This window comes from Panthera tigris, chromosome X (assembly GCF_018350195.1).
Source record: "Panthera tigris isolate Pti1 chromosome X, P.tigris_Pti1_mat1.1, whole genome shotgun sequence".
Lineage (NCBI taxonomy): Eukaryota > Metazoa > Chordata > Mammalia > Carnivora > Felidae > Panthera > Panthera tigris.
The window spans coordinates 62,027,936-62,049,647 of record NC_056677.1 but is presented as its reverse complement, the minus strand read 5'-3'; the positions used below and the strand labels follow the sequence as shown (position 1 = coordinate 62,049,647).

Sequence of the window (21,712 nt, the reverse complement as noted above, 5' to 3'; positions counted from 1 at the left end):
ATTTTTGTCTCAGGACTGCCTTCAGTCCATCCCAAAGTGTTTGGATTGTTGTCTTTTCATTTTCATTTGTTTCCATGTATTTTTATATTTCTTCTCTAATTGCCTGGTTAACCCATTCACTCATTAGTAGGGTGTTCTTTAACCTCCATGCTTTTGGAGGTTTTCCAGACTTTTTCCTGTGGTTGATTTCAAGCTTCATAGCATTGTGGTCTGACAGTATGCATGGTATGATTTCAATTCTTGTATACTTATGAAGGGCTGTTTTGTGACCCATTATGTGATCTATCTTGGAGAATGTTCCATGTGCACTCGAGAAGAAAGTATATTCTGTTGCTTTGGGATGCAGAGTTCTAAATATATCTGTCAAGTCCATCTGATCCAATGTATCATCCAGGGCCCTTGTTTCTTCATTGATCCTGTGTCTAGATGATCTATCCATTGTTGTCAGTGGAGTGTTAAAGTCCCCTGCAATTACCACATTCTTATCAATAAGGTTGCTTATGTTTGTGATTAATTGTTTTCTGTGTTTGGGGGCTGCTATATTCGGTGCATATGCATTTATAATTGTTAGCTCTTCCCCATGGACAGACCCTGAAATTATTATATAATGCCCTTCTTCCTCTCTTGTTACAGCCTTTAATTTAAAGTCTAGTTTGTCTGATATAAGTATGGCTACTCCAGCTTTCTTTTGGCTTCCAGTAGCATGATAGATAGTTCTCCATCCCCTCACTTTCAATCTGATGGCTTCCTCAGGTCTAAAATGAGTCTCTTGTGGACAGCAAATAGATGGGTCTTGTTTTTTTTTATCCATTCTGATACCTTATGTCTTTTGGTGGGAGCATTTAGTCCATTTACATTCAGTGTTATTATAGAAAGATATGGGTTTAGAGTCATTGTGATATCTGTAGGTTTCATGCTTGTAGTGATGTCTCTGTTACTTTGTGGTCCTTGCAACATTTCACTCACAGAATCCCCCTTAAGATCTCTTGTAGGGCTGGTTTAGTGGCGATGAATTCCTTCAGTTTTTGTTTGTTTGGGAAGACCTTTATCTCTTCTTCTTTTCTGAATGATAGACTTGCTAGATAAAGGATTCTCAGCTGCATATTTTTTCTGTTCATCACATTGAAGTTTCCTGCCATTCATTTCTGGCCTGCCAAGTTTCAGTAGATTGATTCGTCACTAGTCTTATGGGTCTACCTTTATATGTTAGAGCATGTTTATCCCTAGCTGCTTTCAGAATTTTCTCTTTTTCCTTGTATTGTGTCAGTTTCACTATGATATGTCACACAGAAGATCAATTCAAGTTACATCTGAAGGGAGTTCTCTGTGCCTCTTTGATTTCAATGCCTGTTTCCTTCCCCAGATCAGTGAGGTTCTTGTCTATGGTTTGTTCAATACACCTTTAGCACCTTTCTCTTTCTTCCTCTACTGGAATCCCTATTATACGGATATTGTTCCATTTGAGTGTATCACTTAGTTCTCTAATTCTCCCCTCATACTTCTGGATTTTTTATCTCTCTTTTTCTCAGCTTCCTCTTTTTCCATAATCTTATCTTCTAATTCCTCTATTCTCTCCTCTGCTTCTTCAATCTGAGCTGTGGTCGCCTCCATTTTATTTTGTACCTCATGTATAGCATTTTTTAGGTCCTTATGACTGTTTCTTAGTCCCTTGATCTCTGTAGTAATAGATTCTCTGCTGTCCTCTATGCTTTTTTTCAAGCCCAGTGATTAATTTTATTACTATTATTCTAAATTCATGGTTCGTTATATTGCTTAAATAATTTTTGATCAATTCGTTAGCTGTCATTACCTCCTGGAGTTTCTTTTGAGGAGAATTCTTTTACATCATTTTGGATATCCCTGGAGTGGCGAGGAATTGGGCACTTCCCCTGAGCTGTCTGGAGTAACTTGTGTTGGTGGGTGGGGCCGAAGTCAGATCCAATGTGTGTCCCCAGCCCACCGCTGGGGCCACAGTCAGACTGGTGTGTACCTTATCTTCCCCTCTCCCAGGGGCAGGACTCACTGTGGAGTGGTGTGGCCCCTGTCTGGGCTACTTGCACATTGCCAGGCTTGTGGTGCTGCTTCTATGGGATCTGGCATATTAGCCGGGGTGTATCTGCAAGGTGCACAGGGGTGGGAGGAGCAGGCTTAGCTTGCTTTGCCATCAGTGGTCCCCTGCAGGAGGGGTCCTGCAGCACCAGGAGGGAGGCAGAGCCTTCAGAGGGGTGGATCCTCAGAAGTACAGCATTGGGTGTTTGTGCGGTGCAAGCAAGTTTGGTGATGGGAACTGGTTCCCTTTGGGATTTTGGCTGGGGAATGGGAGAGGGAGATTGCGCTGGCCAGCACCTTTATTCCCCGTGGAGCCAAGTCTGTCTTCTGAGGCTCAACAACTCTTCCTCCTGTTGTCCTCTCGTCCTCCCGCTCTTGGAGCAGAGCTGTTGACTTCTAACATTCCAGATGTTAAGTGCTGCTGGCTGTCAGAACTCATGGGGTCTGGCCCCTCCACTTTTACAAGTCAGACTCTGGGGCTCTGCCTTGCTGGTTGGGCTGCCCCTCCTCCGCCTGGCTCCCTACCACCAGTCCATGTGGTGTGCACAATCTCTGCACCCTTCCTACCTTCTTCCTTGGGCCTCTTGTCTACGCTTGGCTCCAGACAGTTCATTCTGCTAGTCTTCTTGCTGTTTTCTGGGCTATTTAAGCAGATGTGGGTGGAATCTAAGTCCATCCCTTTACTTTCAATCTTCATGTTTCTTTAGGTGTGAAGTGAGTCTCTTGTCGGCAACATATGATTGTGTCTTTCTTATTTATTTATTTATTAAAAACATTTCTATTTAAGTTCCAGTTTGTTAGCATACAGTGTAATATTAGTTTTGGGTGTGCTATATAGTGATTCAACAATTTCATACATCACTGTGCTCATCACAGCAAGTGCATCTTTTAATCCCTATAACCTATTAACCCATGGTCCCACCCTCCTCTGCTGTGGTAACCATCAATTTGTTCTCTTTAGTTAAGAGTCTTTTTCTTGTTCTCTCTCTCTCTCTCTCTTTTACCCTATGCTGATTTGTTTTTTTTTAATTAAATTCCACGTATGAATGTAATCATATAGTGTGTGTTCTTTTTGTTCAATCAGTCACCCTATGTCTTTCTATTGGAGCATTTAGTCAATTTACATTCAAAGTAATTCTTTTTAGATACGTATTTATTGACATTTTTTTATTTGTTTTCTTTTGTTGTTTTTGTAGTTCTCTGTTTCTTCTCTTGTTCTTTCCGTGTGCTTTGATTATATTCTTTACTGATATGCTTGGATTCGTTTCTTTTTATTTTTTGCATACATATTATAGGGTTTGGATATGTGGTTGCCATTAGGTTGATGGACAACATCCTATGCATATAGCAGTCTATATTAAATTGTTGGTAGCTTAAGTTTGAACCCATTCTGAAAGCATTAAATTTTATTTTCCCCTAACATTTTATGTATATGATGTCATATTTACATCCTTTTATTTCATGAATCCCTTGAGTGAGTTTTATAGATATAATTGCTTTTACTACTTTTGTGCTTTAACCTCCATATTGATTTTATAAGTAATTAATCTACTACTTTTATTGAGTTTCGATTTAACTGAAGTTTTCCCCTTTCTTTATTTTCTTACTTCTCATTTTGGCGTTTTTCCACTCAAAGAATTTCCTTTAACATTTCTTGTAAGGCTGGTTTAGTGGTGATCAACACTTGTAACTTTTATTTGTGTGGGGAACTGTTTACCTATCCTTAAATTCTGAATGATAGTCTTGCTGGATACAGTATTCTTGGTTGCAGTTTTTTTTTTCTTTCAGCACTTTGAATACATCATGCTACTCCCTTATGGCCTGCAAAGTTTCTGCTAAAAAATCAGTGGATCACCTTATGTGATTTCCCTAGTATGTAACTGTTTTCTTTTCTCTTCCTGATTTAAAAATTATTTTTTTATCACTACTGTTTTTCCATTTTAATTATGTTTGTGTGAACCTATTTGGGTTGATCTTGTTGGCAAATCTCTGTACCTCCTGGATCTGGATGTCTGTTTCTTTGTCCAGACTAGGGACATTTTCAGCTATTATTTCTTCAAATAAATTTTCTTCATCTTTTTTTCTCTCTTCTTCTTTTGGGGTCACTATAATGGCAAGGTTATTATGCTCTATGATGTTGTTGAGTTCCCTTAACCAATTTTTTAAGTTTATTTATTTATTTTGAGAGAGGGAGAGAGAGAAAGAGAGAGAGGCAGGGAGGGACACAGAGAGAGGGAGAGAGAGAATTCCAAACAGGCTCTGCACTGCCAACACAGAATCTGATGCAGGGCTTGAACTCATGAACCTGAGCCAAAATCAAGAGTTGGACTCTTAAATGACTGAGGTACCTAGGCACCCTTCCCTTAACCTATATTTACTTTTTATTCTTTTTTTGTTTTTGTTTTTCAACTTGGTTGCTTTTTTAGCACTTTTTCTTCCAGCTCACTGATTTGTTCTTATGCTTCCTCTAATCCACTGTTGATTCCCTGCAGAATATTCTTAATTTCATCTATTGAGTTCATCATCTCTGATTGGTTCTTTTTAATATGATGTATCTCTTTGTTGACGGTCTCACCGAGATTTTCCACTCTTTTCTCAAGTCCAGTAAGTATATTATGAGCAGTAGGTTGAATTTTCTATTGGTCATATTACTTATCTGTTTCATTTGGCTATTGTGCTGTGATTTCATCCTATTCCCTCATTTAGGACATATTCCTCTGTGTCCTCATTTTGCTTAACTCTCTGTGCTTGTTTCTGTGTATTAAGAAAGTGAGCTATATCTCCTGCTTTTGAAAGTGGTAACCTTACCAAGAAAAGTTCCTGAAATTCCCTGTAGAATTATGTCCCCTGTTCACCAGAACCGGGTGCTTCAGGGGTGTCCTGTTTGTGAGTTGTCTGCATTTTACTATTGTGGCTGAACCATATTTCCCTTCATTCAGCTGCAATGCACCACTTTGCTTGCTGTTGGCAGAGTTTGTTCCCTTTGTTGTTAAGGACCAGTCTTGGGCTACATTGGGCCTGTACTTGGGTCAAACCTGATGCCTGCCTTCAACTCATTTTCTGGGGCTGTGGTGCCACAAAAGTACAGGGTGCTCTCCCTGTATTGTTCCTTGAGAGGATGGTCTGCAGTTAGATCAGATGTCTGTCTGTTCGGGTTGCAATGACTGCAACTATAGGTCTTTATCCTTGTGCTTCCCCCTGTTAGTGGGTGGGGTAGCAGTCAGATCAAATGTTTTCCTCCAAACCACTGCTGGGGCTGAAGTTGAATTCATGTGTATGGTTATTTCTCCCTTTCCTGGGCATGAGTCACTTTGGAGTGGTGCTGGTCATTGTTATGGCTATTTGCAGAATAAGATGTATCAGGAACCACTTTGGATGGACTACTGCCAAATGGGGTGGTTTATATGGGTAGAATCCACAGGAGAATGAAGTGTGCAGAGTACATGGTGTTAGCAAGGTAGGTGGAGAGTGTCATGCTAGTTCCCACAGGTGTCTAGCCATCTAGGCTGGGTGGGGAGAGAAATAGTGCCCACCAGCTCTTTCATTTGGGAAAAGTCTCCTAAAGATCACTGCCCTTCCTGTGCACACCCTGAGTTTAGTAAATAAATCTCCTTATATATTTTAAGCGCTTTTCAAACTACTGATTCCATGCTGTATTTTGGAGGGGTTGTTTATTATACTGTCTCTTTAAGGGTATGTACTCAGTTCCCTATCACCCTCTGGCTGTCCCAGACCTAAGTCTGCTTATTTTTAAAATACTCAGAGTGAAACCTGCTGGTTGTTCAAACCTGTAAAGTTAAGCCTCATTGGTTATTGAAGCCAAGTATTATAGGGATTCATCTTCCTATTGCAGGTACCCCACGTCTGGGGTGCCTGATGTGGGGTTTGTTCCTCTACCTTCTCAAAGCTTATAGTGTCCCTCCTGTTTGTGGTTAGTCTTACCAGGAGTTTGGTTCCAAACTGTGTCTCTGCCCATTCTACCCTTTTTGATGTGACCCCTCTACAGTTAACTGTGGTGATTGTGTTCTGCCAGTTTTGGGGTCATTTTCTGTGTTAGTTATCCTGATGGGACAAAGTGAACTTAGGGTCCTCTTTTTTTTGTTTTTGGTTTCCTCTCTTATTTTAGTGGGTTTATCTGTTATTAGCTTCTTGAGAAAGGGTACATGAAAAGCATTTAATTATTTTCATTCTTTAATGTCTGAAAAAGTTTTAAATTCTGCATTCACACTTATTCGGTCCTTTAGGAGATAGAGTTTCACGTTGGAAATAAATGTCCCTTAGAATTTTTAAAGCATTGCTTAACTGTTTTTCAGCCTCAGTGTTGTTATTGATGAGTTCATTACCATACTGATTCTAGATAAAACCTTCTTTTGTCTGTAGAAGTTTGTGGTATTTTTGTACCCAGTGGTATGAAATTTTATGATTATACACCAATGCGGGTATATTTTTACCCATTGTACCAGGAATTTGTGGACCCTTTCATTCCAGTAATTCATATTCTTCAGTTCTGGAAAAATTTTAAAAATTCATTGATTATTTAATCCCCATTTTTTCTCTTATTTTTCTGTGAGTCATATTATGTGGTTATTGGGCTTCCATGACAGTAGTCCTCTAATTTTCTTGTCTTTTATGTGTTTTCTTTTTCTTTCTCTCTTTGGCATGTGGAAAATTTCCTTGGTTCTATCCAACCATCAATGGTGTTATCTTCCTTAGCATCAAGCATATTCTGAAAGCATTGACACTCCCAGGAAAATCTTAAACTGATTCTTCTGAAATGGTCAATGTTCATCTCCAAGGGTGGTGTTGGGAAATTTTGTGCACCTAAGGTGTAATAGCTGAATGTGAAGGCTAACTAGTATTATAATTAAAATGTGGGACTTATTCTCAAAAAATGGTCTTTAAGAGTTGTGTGGGTGGGTAAAAATTTTTAGGAAAATGTTTGGATGGAAAAGAGAGGTGTTAGAGACAGGAACCTGTGTCTCTAAACGGAAGAGGATTGATGATTAAAGCAAGGAATGAGTGATATCTACAGGATTACTTTCTCTTTGTATCTTATGAATATTTTCAAGGCTCACACTGTGTACAGTATTAAGCCTAAGACAAATAATTGGTCTAAATCAAAACTTGGCTAACCTTAGACTGAGATTAATTGTGCAAATATTTATTTCATTCCCACTATTTATTTATTTACTCAACAAATATTTACTGAGTACTTACTATACATCAGGAACTCTTCCAGGCCATGAAGATATAGTGATAAAAATGCCACAATTCTGACTTCATGGAGCTTATTAACTGCCAAACACGGTTCTAGAGGTAGAGAATATAGTGTTGAACATGATAGCAAAGTCCCTGTTCTTGTGTAGCTTATATTATGGTTTTATATGGGAGTAGACTGGTAATAAAAAAAGGAAGATAATGTTAGATAATGATTAGGTTTAAGGTAAAAGAAAACAAGGTGATATGATATAGAGTAACTAGGTGACATTAAACTGAAATTTGGATGATTAGAAGAACCCATCCATGTGAAGTCTGGGGAAAAATCTTTATAGACAGAGAAAGAACTAAGAGTGTTACATGTCAGTGGGACAGAAAGGCTAGTATGGCTGAAGCATAGTGATAAAGAGGTAGTGGTATGACATGAAATGGGGTAGAAATAAATCAAGTAGGGTCTAGTTGTTTGTGTTAAAATATTTTGATTTTTAAATGATAGTAATAGATAGCTTTTGGAGGTCTTTAGGGAGAGTAATTAAATAATCTAACTTATATTTGAAAAAGATGACCTTCACTGCTCTTGTAGAATGGACCATACTGAGGTAACAATGTAAGTATGCAGACCAGTCAGGGGGCTATTGTGGCAATCTAGGCAAGAGAAATTATTGGATAGGGTATTAGCCATAGATATGGAGGAATGTAGATGGATTTGAGATATTCTTTCAAGGAAAAATTCATAGGAAAGTCTGGCAGATTTGGTTTAGGACTATAGGAAAAGAAGAGAATCAAGGCTTATTCCCTTTTTTGTTTGTTTGAGTGACCTGATGGATAGTAGTACCATTTCATGAGGTGGGAAAGGCTGGAGGAAGATCAGGTTTTGTGTGTTTGTGACATCAAGATTTCTGCTTGGGTATGTTAAGTTTGAGATGCCTATTGAATATACAAGTGGTGAGATAAATTAAGTAGTTGGATATACAAGTCTGGAGTTCAGGAATATAGTTAAAAGAGTCCCATCCCCATATAGATGGTTTGTATATGGTTGTGCAGCTGCATAAAATTTTCTAGGGAGAAAGTGTGGATGGGAAAGAGGGGTTTCAAACACTGAGACATACCAACATTTAGAGATTGAACAGAGGAAGAGAAATAAGTAAGGGAAATGAGGAAAGGCCAGTTAGGTAAAAGGAGACCCAGGTGAATATTGTGACAATAAGATAAAAGAAAAAAGTATTTCGAGAATAAGAAAGAGTGATTGCTTCCCAGTGCTTGAATAAGGACAAAGAAGTTTCTACCTATTAGTAATATAGATGCCATTAGTGACCTTGAAAATAATAATTTTAGTGGAATTTTAATTTTTAATTCCAATTGGAGTGGATTTGAGTTTAGAAACTTAGGTAAAGTAGTGGATACAGCGACTCTAGGTGATAGTTTAAAGATGTTTTTCTGTCGTAAAGAGCAGAGGATTTGGGCAGTAGCAGAAAGGGAGCATGGAGTCATGAGAGGGTTCTTTTTTCCTCATTTGCATGCTGATAGGAATGATCACTAGACCAGAATAAGATAATAATGTAGAAGAGAGTGAGTCCAGGTTTCAGAAGATCCTGAACTAGAAAAAACTTAAAGACTTAAAGAGAGACCACGGACATATGAAAAACCCACAGCTAACTTCATACACAATGGTGAAAACCTGAGAGCTTTTCCTCTAAGATCAGGAATGAGACAAATATGTCCACTCTAACAGCTTTTATTTGACATAGTACTGGAAGACCTAGCCACAGCAATCAGACAAGAGAAAGAAATAAGAGGCATCTATATTGTTTTTTAAAGTAGGCTTCACGCCCAGCATGGAGCTTGAACTCATGACCCTGAGATCAAGACCTGAGCTGAGATCAAGAGTCAGACATTCAACTGACTGAGCCATCCAGGCTCCTCAGAAGTGTCTATATTGTTAAAGAAGAATTTAAGCTGTCACTATTTGCAGATGACATTATATTATACATAGAAAATCCTGGACTCCACCAACATTACTAGAAGTAATAAATTAATTCAGTAAAGTTGCAAGATACGAAATAAATACCCATACATCTGTAGTATTACTATACTTTAATAACAAAGTAGCAGAAAGGAAAATGAAGAAAACAACTTTATTTACAATTGCCCTCAAAAGAATAAATACCTTGAAATAACAAAAAATGTGAAACACCTGTACTCTGAAATCTATAAAACATTTGATGAAAGAAACTAAAGTGACACAAAAAAATGGAAAGATATTCCATTTTTATGGATTAGAGGAATTAATATTGTTAAAATGTCCACATTACCCAAAGCAATCTACACATTCAATGAAGTCCTTATTAGCTCACTCTCTGCGCCATCTTAGTTTTGCATTCCCTGTACAAAATGCCTGGTGAAGTCCCTAAAACCTCGCTACAGAGTAGGAGTTTCCACAGCTCCAGGCTGTGAGACAGGGTCTGGAACAGAATGTGACAGTGATGGGGCGCCTGGGTGGCTCAGTCGGTTGGGCGGCCAACTTTGGCTCAGGTCATGATCTCACCGTTTGTTGAGTTCAAGCCCTGCGTCGGGCTCTGTGCTGACAGCTCAGAGCCTGGAGCCTGCTTCCAATTCTGTGTCTCTCTCTCTGCTGCTGCCCTGCTCACACTCTGTCTCTCTCTCAAAAATAAATAAAGATTTTTTAAAAACTAAAAAAAAAGAATCTGACAGTGATGAATCAGTACCATACCTAGAGGAACAGGATTCCACACTGGCAAATGTGCAATAAGCTCAACTGGCAGCAGCAGCTGAAATCAATGAAGAACCAGTCAGAAAAAGCACAACAGAGCCAGAGTGAAAAGAAGGCATGGAAGGCATGGAATGTCCAAACTGAGTCTTCAACAGGTTACAAGAGTCACTGTCCAGAAACCTAAGAATATTCTCTTTGTCATCACAAAACCAGATGTCTACAAACACCCAGCTTCTGATATCTACATAGTTTTAGGGGAAGCCAAGTAATTGGATTTATGTCAGGAAACACAACTAGTAGCTGCTAAGAAATTCAAAGTTCAACGTGAAGCTGACTTCAACATTCAGGAAAACACACAGACTCCAACTGTACGACAGGAAAGTGAAAAGGATGAGGTTTTTAGAACAGGTGTAAAGGTTAAGGACATAGAATTTGTCATGTCACAAGCAAATGTGTCAAGAGCAAAGCCCTGAAGAACAACAGTAATGACATTGTAAATGCTATTATGGAATTAACAACATAACCATCTGAAAATGGGGATCATTTGTTGGTGTTTCAAAAGAATAACTGAAGCTTGGTTTGAAATTTGTACTGTTTCTATCATTAATAAAGTTATGGCTTCTTGTTGGATAAAAAAAGAAATCCCTATCAAAAGACCAACAGCATTTTAAACAAAACTAGAACAAATATTAAAATTTGTTTGGAACAACAAAAGACCTCAAATATCCAGATCAATTTTGAACAACAACAACAACAACAAAAAAACAAATCTAGAGGTATCACAATCCCAGATTTCAAGATATACTACAAATCTGTAGTCATCAAAACAGTATGGTACTGGCCCAAAAAATAGACATGTAGTTCAATGGAACAGAGCAGAAAGCCTAGAAATAAACCCATGATTATATGATTAATTATTAATCTTCCAAAAATCAGGCAAGCATATACAATGGGAAAAAGACAGTCTCTATAACAAACGGTGTTGGAAAACTGGTCAGCTACATGCAAAAGAATGAAACTGGGCCACTTTCTAACACCACACACAAATATAAACTTAAATGGATTAAAGACCTGAAACCATAAAACTCCTAGGAGGAAACATAAGCAGTGATTTCTTTGACATCAGCAGTAGCAAAATTTTTCTAGGTATATCTTCTCTGGCAAGGGAAATGAAGGCAATAATAAACTATTGGGAATATACCAAAATAAAAAGCTTCTGTGCAGCAAAGGAAACCATCAACAAAACAAAAAGGAAACCTATTAAGTGGGTGAAGATTTTTGCAAATGATATATCTAAAAGGAGTTAATATCCAAAATACATAAAGAACTTATACAACTCCTCTCTCCCCGGTATCTCACCTCTGCATCAGTGCAGTTAGGCATCAGCAAATTAATGAGAGGAGAGAGGAGGCCCCTGCTCTTGGGCACCCGCAGGAACTTACTCCAGCTCCGGACACACCGTAAACACTTTCATCTAATGGAAGATAAGTTGTGAAATCGGATTTCTGAACCACAAGACACTTGTGTAAAAATGGCATTCCATGCCAGGCCTGAAATGTTCCAAAGCTCAGTTTGGTTTTGTTAGAACATTCTATCTGGTCTCGCTGGATCAAGCTCTCCTCTCCAGATCGGCCTATATGGGGAACTGAAAATAATCCTGTTTCAACGTTTTAGGAGGTTCCGGAAGATGGCGGCGTAGGAGGACGCGGGACTCACAGCGCGTCCTGCCGATCACTTAGATTCCACCTACACCTGCCTAAAGAACCCAGAAAACCGCCAGAGGATTAGCAGAAGGGAGTCTCCGGAGTCAAGCGCAGACTAGAGGCCCACGGAAGAGGGTAGGAAGGGCGGCGAGGCGGTGCGCGCTCCACGGACTGGCGGGAGGGAGCCGGGGCGGAGGGGCGGCTCGCCGGCCAAGCAGAGCCCCCGAGTCTGGCTGGCAAAAGCCGAGGGGCCGGACGGACTGTGTTCCGAAAGCAAGCGCGACTTAGCGTCTGGGAGGTCATAAGTTAACAGCTCTGCTCAGAAAGCGGGAAGGCTGGAGGACAAAGGGAGGGAGAGCTGCTGAGCCCCCGGACGGCAGAGCTCAGCTTGGCGGGGAACAAAGGCGCTCGCCAGCGCCATCTCCCCCGCCCATCCCCCAGCCAAAATCCCAAAGGGAACCAGTTCCTGCCAGGGAACTTGCTCGCTCCGCGCAAACACCCAACTCTGTGCTTCTGCGGAGCCAAACCTCCGGCAGCGGATCTGACTCCCTCCCGCTGCCACAGGGCTCCTCCTGAAGTGGATCACCTAAGGAGAAGCGAGCTAAGCCTGCCCCTCCAGCCCCCGTGCACCTTGCCTACCCACCCCAGCTAATACGCCAGATCCCCAGCAACACAAGCCTGGCAGTGTGCAAGTAGCCCAGACGGGACACGCCACCCCACAGTGAATCCCGCCCCTAGGAGAGGGGAAGAGAAGGCACACACCAGTCTGACTGTGACCCCAGCGGTGGGCTGGGGGCAGACATCGGGTCGGACTGTGGCCCCGCCCACTAACTCCAGTTATACACCACAGCACAGGGGAAGTGCCCTGCAGGTCCTCACCATGCCAGGGACTCTCCAAAATGACCAAACGGAAGAATTCCCCTCAGAAGAATCTCCAGGAAATAACAACAGCTAATGAACTGATCAAAAAGGATTTAAATAATATAACAGAAAGTGAATTTAGAATAATAGTCATAAAATTAATCGCTGGGCTTGAAAACAGTATACAGGACAGCAGAGAATCTCTTGCCACAAAGATCGAGGGACTAAGGAACAGTCACGAGGAGCTGAAAAACGCTTTAAACGAAATGCAAAACAAAATGGAAACCATGATGGCTCGGCTTGAAGAGGCAGAGGAGAGAATAGGTGAACTAGAAGATAAAGTTATGGAGAAAGAGGAAGCTGAAAGAAAGAGAGATAAAAAAAATCCAGGAGTATGAGGGGAAAATTAGAGAACTAAGTGATACACTAAAAAAAAATAATATACGCATAATTGGTATCCCAGAGGAGGAAGAGAGAGGGAAAGGTGCTGAAGGGGTACTTGAACAAATTATAGCTGAGAACTTCCCTGAACTGGGGAAGGAAAAAGGCATTGAAATCTAAGAGGCACAGAGAACTCCTTTCAGACGTAACTTGAATCAATCTTCTGCACGACATATCATAGTGAAACTGGCAAAATACAAGGATAAAGAGAAAATTCTGAAAGCAGCAAGGGATAAACGTGCCCTCACATATAAAGGGAGACCTATAAGACTCGTGACTGATCTCTCCTTTGAAACTTGGCAGGCCAGAAAGGCTTGGCACGATATCTACAGTGTGCTAAACAGAAAAAATATGCAGCCGAGAATCCTTTATCCAGCAAGTCTGTCATTTAGAATAGAAGGAGAGATAAAGGTCTTCCCAAACAAACAAAAACTGAAGGAATTTGTCACCACGAAACCAGCCCTACAAGAGATCCTAAGGGGGATCCTGTGAGACAAAGTACCAGAGACATCACTACAAGCATAAAACATACAGACATCACAATGACTCTAAACCCATATCTTTCTATAATAACACTGAATGTAAATGGATTAAATGCACCAACTAAAAGACATAGGGTATCAGAATGGATACAAAAACAAGACCCATCTATTTGCTGTCTACAAGAGACTCATTTTAGATCTGAGGACACCTTTAGATTGAGAGTGAGGGGATGGAGAACTATTTATCATGCTCCTGGAAGCCAAAAGAAAGCTGGAGTAGCCATACTTATATCAGACAAACTAGACTTTAAATTAAAGGCTGTAACAAGAGATGAAGAAGGGCATTATATAATAATCACAGGGTCTATCCACCAGGAAGAGCTAACTATTATAAATGTCTATGCGCCAAATACCCGAGCCCCCAGATATATAAAACAATTACTCATAAACATAAGCAACCTTATTGATAAGAATGTGGTCATTGCAGGGGACTTTAACACCCCACTTACAGAAATGGATAGATCATCTAGACACACAGTCAATAAAGAAACAAGGGCCCTGAATGATACATTGGATCAGATGGACTTGACAGATATATTTAGAACTCTGCATCCCAAAGCAACAGAATATACTTTCTTCTTGAGTGCACATGGAACATTCTCCAAGATAGATCATATACTGGGTCACAAAACAGCCCTTCATAAGTTTACAAGAATTGAAATTATACCATGCATACTTTCAGACCACAATGCTATGAAGCTTGAAATCAACCACAGGAAAAAGTCTGGAAAACCTCCAAAAGCATGGAGGTTAAAGAACACCCTACTAACGAATGAGTGGGTCAACCAGGCAATTAGAGAAGAAATTAAAACATATATGGAAACAAACGAAAATGAAAATACAACAATCCAAATGCTTTGGGACGCAGCGAAGGCAGTCCTGAGAGGAAAATACATTGCAATCCAGGCCTATCTCAAGAAACAAGAAAAATCCCAAATACAAAATCTAACAGCACACCTAAAGGAAATAGAAGCAGAACAGCAAAGGCAGCCTAAACCCAGCAGAAGAAGAGAAATAATAAAGATCAGAGCAGAAATCAACAATATAGAATCTAAAAAAACTGTAGAGCAGATCAACGAAACCAAGAGTTGGTTTTTTGAAAAAATAAACAAAATTGACAAACCTCTAGCCAGGCTTCTCAAAAAGAAAAGGGAGATGACCCAAATAGATAAAATCATGAATGAAAATGGAATGATTACAACCAATCCCTCAGAGATACAAACAATTATCAGGGAATACTATGAAAAATTATATGCCAGCAAATTGGACAACCTGGAAGAAATGGACAAATTTCTAAACACCCACACTCTTCCAAAACTCAATCAGGAGGAAATAGAAAGCTTGAACAGACCCATAACCAGCGAAGAAATTGAATCGGTTATCAAAAATCTCCCAACAAATAAGAGTCCAGGACCAGACGGCTTCCCAGGGGAGTTCTACCAGACATTTAAAGCAGAGATAATACCTATCCTTCTCAAGCTATTCCAAGAAATAGAAAGGGAAGGAAAACTTCCAGACTCATTCTATGAAGCCAGTATTACTTTGATTCCTAAACCAGACAGAGACCCAGTAAAAAAAGAGAACTACAGGCCAATATCCCTGATGAATATGGATGCAAAAATTCTTAATAAGATACTAGCAAATCGAATTCAACAGCATATAAAAAGAATTATTCACCATGATCAAGTGGGATTCATTCCTGGGATGCAGGGCTGGTTCAACATTCGCAAATCGATCAACGTGATACATCACATTAACAAAAAAAAAGAGAAGAACCATATGATCCTGTCAATCGATGCAGAAAAGGCCTTTGACAAAATCCAGCACCCTTTCTTAATAAAAACCCTTGAGAAAATCGGGATAGAAGGAACATACTTAAAGATCATAAAGGCCATTTATGAAAAGCCCACAGCTAACATCATCCTCAACGGGGAAAAACTGAGAGCTTTTTCCCTGAGATCAGGAACACGACAGGGATGCCCACTGTCACCGCTGTTGTTTAATATAGTGCTGGAAGCTCTAGCATCAGCAATCAGACAACAAAAGGAAATCAAAGGCATCAAAATTGGCAAAGATGAAGTCAAGCTTTCGCTTTTTGCAGATGACATGATATTATACATGGAAAATCCGATAGACTCCACCAAAAGTCTGCTAGAACTGATACATGAATTCAGCAAAGTTGCAGGATACAAAATCAATGTGCATAAATCAGTTGCATTCTTATACACTAACAATGAAGCAACAGAAAGACAAATGAAGAAACTGATCCCATTCACAATTGCACCAAGAAGCATAAAATACCTAGGAATAAATCTAACCAAAGATGTAAAAGATCTGTATGCTGAAAACTATAGAAAGCTTATGCAGGTAATTGAAGAAGATATAAAGAAATGGAAAGACATTCCGTGCTCATGGATTGGAAGAATAAATATTGTCAAAATGTCAATACTACCCAAAGCTATCTACACATTCAATGCAATCCCAATCAAAATTGCACCAGCATTCTTCTCGAAACTAGAACAAGCAATCCTAAAATTCATATGGAACCACAAAAGGCCCCGAATAGCCAAAGTAATTTTGAAGAAGAAGACCAAAGCAGGAGGCATCACAATCCCAGACTTTAGCCTCTACTACAAAGCTGTCATCATCAAGACAGCATGGTATTGGCACAAAAACAGACACATAGACCAATGGAATAGAATAGAAACCCCAGAACTAGACCCACAAACATATGGCCAACTCATCTTTGACAAAGCAGGAAAGAACATCCAATGGAAAAAAGACAGTCTCTTTCACAAATGGTGCTGGGAGAACTGGACAGCAACATGCAGAAGGTTGAAACTAGACCACTTTCTCACACCATTCACAAAAATAAACTCAAAATGGATAAAGGACCTGAATGTGAGACAGGAAACCATCAAAACCTTAGAGGAGAAAGCAGGAAAAGACCTCTCTGACCTCAGCCGTAGCAATCTCTTACTCGGCACATCCCCAAAGGCAAGGGAATTAAAAGCAAAAGTGAATTACTGGGACCTTATGAAGATAAAAAGCTTCTGCACAGCAAAGGAAACAACCAACAAAACTAAAAGGCAACCAACGGAATGGGAAAAGATATTTGCAAATGACACATCGGACAAAGGGCTAGTATCCAAAATCTATAAAGAGCTCATCAAACTCCACACCAGAAAAACAAATAACCCAGTGAAGAAATGGGCAGAAAACATGAATAGACACTTCTCTAAAGAAGACATCCGGATGGCCAACAGGCACATGAAAAGATGTTCAACGTCGCTCCTTATCAGGGAAATACAAATCAAAACCACACTCAGATACCACCTCACGCCAGTCAGAGTGGCCAAAATGAAGAAATCAGGGGACTATAGATGCTGGAGAGGATGTGGAGAAACAGGAACCCTCTTGCACTGTTGGTGGGAATGCAAATTGGTGCAGCTGCTCTGGAAAGCAGTGTGGAGGTTCCTCAGAAAATTAAAAATAGACCTACCCTATGACCCAGCAATAGCACTGCTAGGAATTTATCCAAGGGATACAGGAGTACTGATGCATAGGGGCACCTGTACCCCAATGTTTATAGCGGCACTCTCAACAATAGCCAAATTATGGAAAGAGCCTAAATGTCCATCAACTGATGAATGGATAAAGAAATTGTGGTTTATATACACAATGGAATACTACGTGGCAATGAGAAAAAATGAAATATGGCCTTTTGTAGCAACATGGATGGAACTGGAGAGTGTGATGCTAAGTGAAATAAGCCATACAGAGAAAGACAGATACCATATGGTTTCACTCTTATGTGGATCCTGAGAAACGTAACAGAAACCCATGGGGGAGGGGAAGGAAAAAAAAAAAAAAAGAGGTTAGAGTGGGAGAGAGCCAAAGCATAAGAGACTGTTAAAAACTGAGAACAAACTGAGGGTTGATGGGGGGTGGGAGGGAGGGCAGGGTGGGAGGGAGGGCAGGGTGGGTGATGGGTATTGAGGAGGGCACCTTTTGGGATGAGCACTGGGTGTTGTATGGAAACCAATTTGACAGTAAATTTCATATATTAAAAAATAAAAAAAATAAAAAAAAAAAGAACTTATACAACTCAGCACCAAAACAAAAAAAATTGATTAAAAATGGCCAGAGTACCTGAATAGACACTTTTCTTAAGAAGACATATGGATGGCCAATAGACACATGAAAAGATGCTCAAAATCATTAAACATCTGGGAAATGCAAATCAAAACCACAAGGGGATGTTACCTTATGCCTGTTAGAATGGCAAAATAAAATATAAGAAATAACAAGTGTTGGTGAGGAAGTGGAGAAAAAGGAACCTTCATATAGTATTGGTGGAAATGTCAATTTGTGCAACCAATGTGAACAATATGGAGGTTCCTCAAAAAATTAAAATAGAAATACCATTATGATCCAATAATTCCACTGTTGGACATTTTCAAGGAAAATGAAACACTAATTCAAAAAGATATATGCACCCTTATGTTTATTGCAGCATTATTTATAATAGCCAAGATATGAAGCAATGTAAGTGTCCATCAATAGATGAATGGATAAGAAAGATGTGATATATATATATATATATATAAATATATGCCATAAAAAAGGTTGAAATAATGCTATTTGACACACATGGATGGTCCTAGAAGGTATTATGCTAAGTGGAGTAAGTCAGACTGAGAAAGACAAATGCCATATGATTCTACTCATAAGTGGAATCTAAAAAGAAGCAGAAGCAGGCCTCTGAATATAGAGAACAAACTGATAGTTTCCAGAGGGGATGGTAGTGGAGGGCTGGGAAAAATTAGTGAAGAGAAGTGGGAGATACTGGCTGTCAGATGTGGAATGAATAAGTCACAGGAATAAAAGGCACAGCATAAGGGGAAAAAAAAGAGACCATGGTCAAGCCTGTTAGCACTTTCTTGCACTTAACCTTTGCAAATATTCCTTTTATTCTTCTACTTCCCTTACTTAGACAACTGTAATTTTCATCATAAAGAATAGGGAAGTCTTGATCTGTAAGATATGCAATGTAATCTGTGTCCCTGACTTGCCTAACCTACTTTTTACTACCTCTAGTTTTACAAACCTGGTTATTTTGGGGCTAACAGTGTTATCGCTGGACTTGTAGGATGGCATGCTAAATCATATACAGGCCTCGTGGACATAGATTCATCACATTTGATATCTATAATGCTCTACATTGTGTCTGTGAGTTAAGCTTTATATATTTTGTGACCTAATAAAGAGATAATCATCTAGATGATTATTATAGTTACCATTTATTGGTTGCTTACCATGTGCCAAGCACTTCATGAATTGGGGTGTGTGTGTGAGTGTGTGTGTGTGTGTGTGTGTGTGTGTACAGGTATATGTGTGTACATGTATATAGTTTTGTTAATTCTTGCCACAATTTTTTTTTACATTTTTAAAAAAATTTTTTAACATTTATTTATTTTTGAGACAGAGAGAGACAGAGCATGAACGGGGGAGGGTCAGAGAGAGAGGGAGACACAGAATCCGAAACAGGCTCCAGGCTCTGAGCCATCAGCACAGAGCCCGACGCAGGGCTCGAACTCACAAACCGCGAGATCGTGACCTGAGCCGAAGTCGGACGCTTAACCGACTGAGCCACCCAGGCACCCCTTTACATTTTTAAAATATTTATTTTTGAGAGACAGAGACACACAGTGCAGGCGGGGGAGGGAAGGGGGGGGAGACACAGAATCTGAAGCAGGCTCCAGGCTCCGAGCTGTCGGCACAGAGCCCAATGCGGGGCTCGAACCCACAAACCATGAGGTCATGACCTGAGCCAAAGTTGGACACTCAACCAACTGAGCTACCCAGGAGCCCAATCCTTGCCACAAATTTATTAAATTGGTACTATCATTATTCTCATAATATAAATTAGGAAACTGGGGTATAGGGAATTTGAGTACCTTACACTGTATCATACATCAAGGAAGCTTATGCCTAGGTTTGTGATTATGAAAGTCATGCACTTAATCACTGATATATATTGCTTGAATTATTCTTTATTTAAAAAAATATAATTTATTGTCAAATTGGCTAACATACAGTGTGTAAATTGTGCTCTTGGTCTTTGGGGTAGATTCCTGTGGTTCTTTGCTTACATAAAACACCCAGTGCTCATCCCAACAAGTGCCCTCCTCAATGCCCATCACCCTTTTCACCTCTTCCCCACCCCCATCAATCCTCAGTTTTTTCTCTATATTTAAGAGTCTCTTATGGTTTGCCTCCCTCCCTCTCTGTTTGTAACTATTTTTTCCCCTTCCCTTCCCCCATGGTCTTCTGTTAAGTTACTCAATATCTACATATGAATGAAAACATATGACATCTGTCTTTCTTTGACTTATTTCACTTAGCATAATACCTTCCAGTTCCATCCACGTTGCTGCAAATGGCATGATTTCATTCTTTCTCATTGCCAAGTAGTATTCCATTGTATATATAAACCACATCTTTATCCATTCATCAGTTGATGGACATTTAGGCTGTTTCCATAATTTGGCTATTGTTGAAAGAGCTGCTATAAACATTGGGGTACAAGTGCCCCTATGCATCAGCACTCCTGTATCCCTTGGGTAAATTCCTAGTAGTGCTATTGCTGGGTCGTAGGGTAGTTCTTTTTTAAAAATTTTTTTAGACAAAATATCTTTTATTCTGAATTAAACAAAATCAAAATTCTAAAAAAGTAGTGCTTATAAGATACCCTGAAATATTTTTAGTTGTGTAAATTTTCTTTAAACCTGAATTAGCTCAAATGTGTCAGTATAATATCTTTTTTTATCTGTATGGAGACCAAAACAACTACAACCACAGTAACACTTGACAGAATTTTGATGTCTGAGAACCCCTGGACATTGGACAGCATCCAATTAAAATATCAGTGTCACTTTCATTTATCAAAGAAAATATCTTATCAAGCTCCCAAAACAAATTTGAGGAGTTAAGTTGAGTTTGAAGAGAAAGACCAAGGTAAATCTGGGAACACAGTTTTCATCTGGTGAAAGTTGAAATCCACATATACATTCTAATCGAAGACCTGTCCTATGTAGGATTTTTCAAGTTTTTAAAGAGTCTACCAGGCCAAACCCTTTGCTGTCTTTACTGCTTTTGCTTTGCTTTTCCCCTTCCCTTTTTCTCACTATGCCTTCAGCCTTTTCCTTTGTCTCTGGTTCATCCATATGGGGTATTGTCCATGCTGGTCTAGAAGACTCTTTTTGGTTCTCTTAATATCAGTCTCCATCTTCATGTCATCTTTTTCATCTTGTACCACACAGTCAGTTTTCTCTTGATAATGTTTATGTACCACCACAGTTGCTATCTCTTGAACATCTTTCATTAAAACATCATTATCTATTTTAAGAATACTTTTAAGTCTGCTGAGCTCCTGGGGGGCACCCTTTTATCTCTTTTCAGAATGCATCTTCCTTTTCCACTTACTCCATAAGGTTTTAGCCATATGTTACCTGGAAAGCAGGAAAGTCAGAAACTCGCAGATGGCATGCAGACCACGCTGGCTGGAAGTCTTCTCTATTTTTAATTTTTTGATGAACCTCCACACTGTTTTCCAGAGTGGCTGCACGAGTTTGCATTCCCACCAGCAGTGCAAGAGGGTTCTCATTTCTCCACATCCTCGCCAGCATCTGTTGTTTCCTACGTTGTTAATTTTAGCCACACTGACCCATGTGAGATGGTATTTTGATTTGTATTTCCCTGATGATGATTGATGTTGAACATCTTTTCACGTGTCTGCTGGTAATCTGGATGTCTTCTTTGGAAAAGTGTCTATTCATGTCTTCTTCCCATTTCTTCACTGGGTTGTTTTTCAGGTGTTGGGTTTGGTAAGTTCTTTGTAGATTTTGGATACTAACCCTTTATCTGATATGTCATTTACAAATATCTTTTCCCATTCTGTCAGTTGCCTTTTTGTTTTGTTGATTGTTTCCTTTGCAGTGCAGAAGCTTTTTATCTTCATGAGGTCCCAATAGTTCATTTTTGCTTTTAATTCCCTTGCCTTTGGAGATGTGTCAAGTAAGAAATTGCTGTGGCTGAGGTCAGAGAGGTTGTTGCCTCTTTTCTTCTCTAGGGTTTTGATGGTTTCCTGTCTTACATTCAGGTCC

General features: G+C 39.6%; 2 pseudogenes; one reads left to right on the top strand and one right to left on the bottom strand.

Moving 5' to 3' along the window:
• Window positions 1-10,520, top strand: part of LOC102952384 — a 66,783-nt pseudogene extending 56,263 nt beyond the window's left edge.
• Window positions 10,521-20,667: 10,147 nt separating this feature from the next.
• On the bottom strand, window positions 20,668-21,051 carry LOC102950613 (annotated as a pseudogene).
• Window positions 21,052-21,712: the final 661 nt, after the last annotated feature.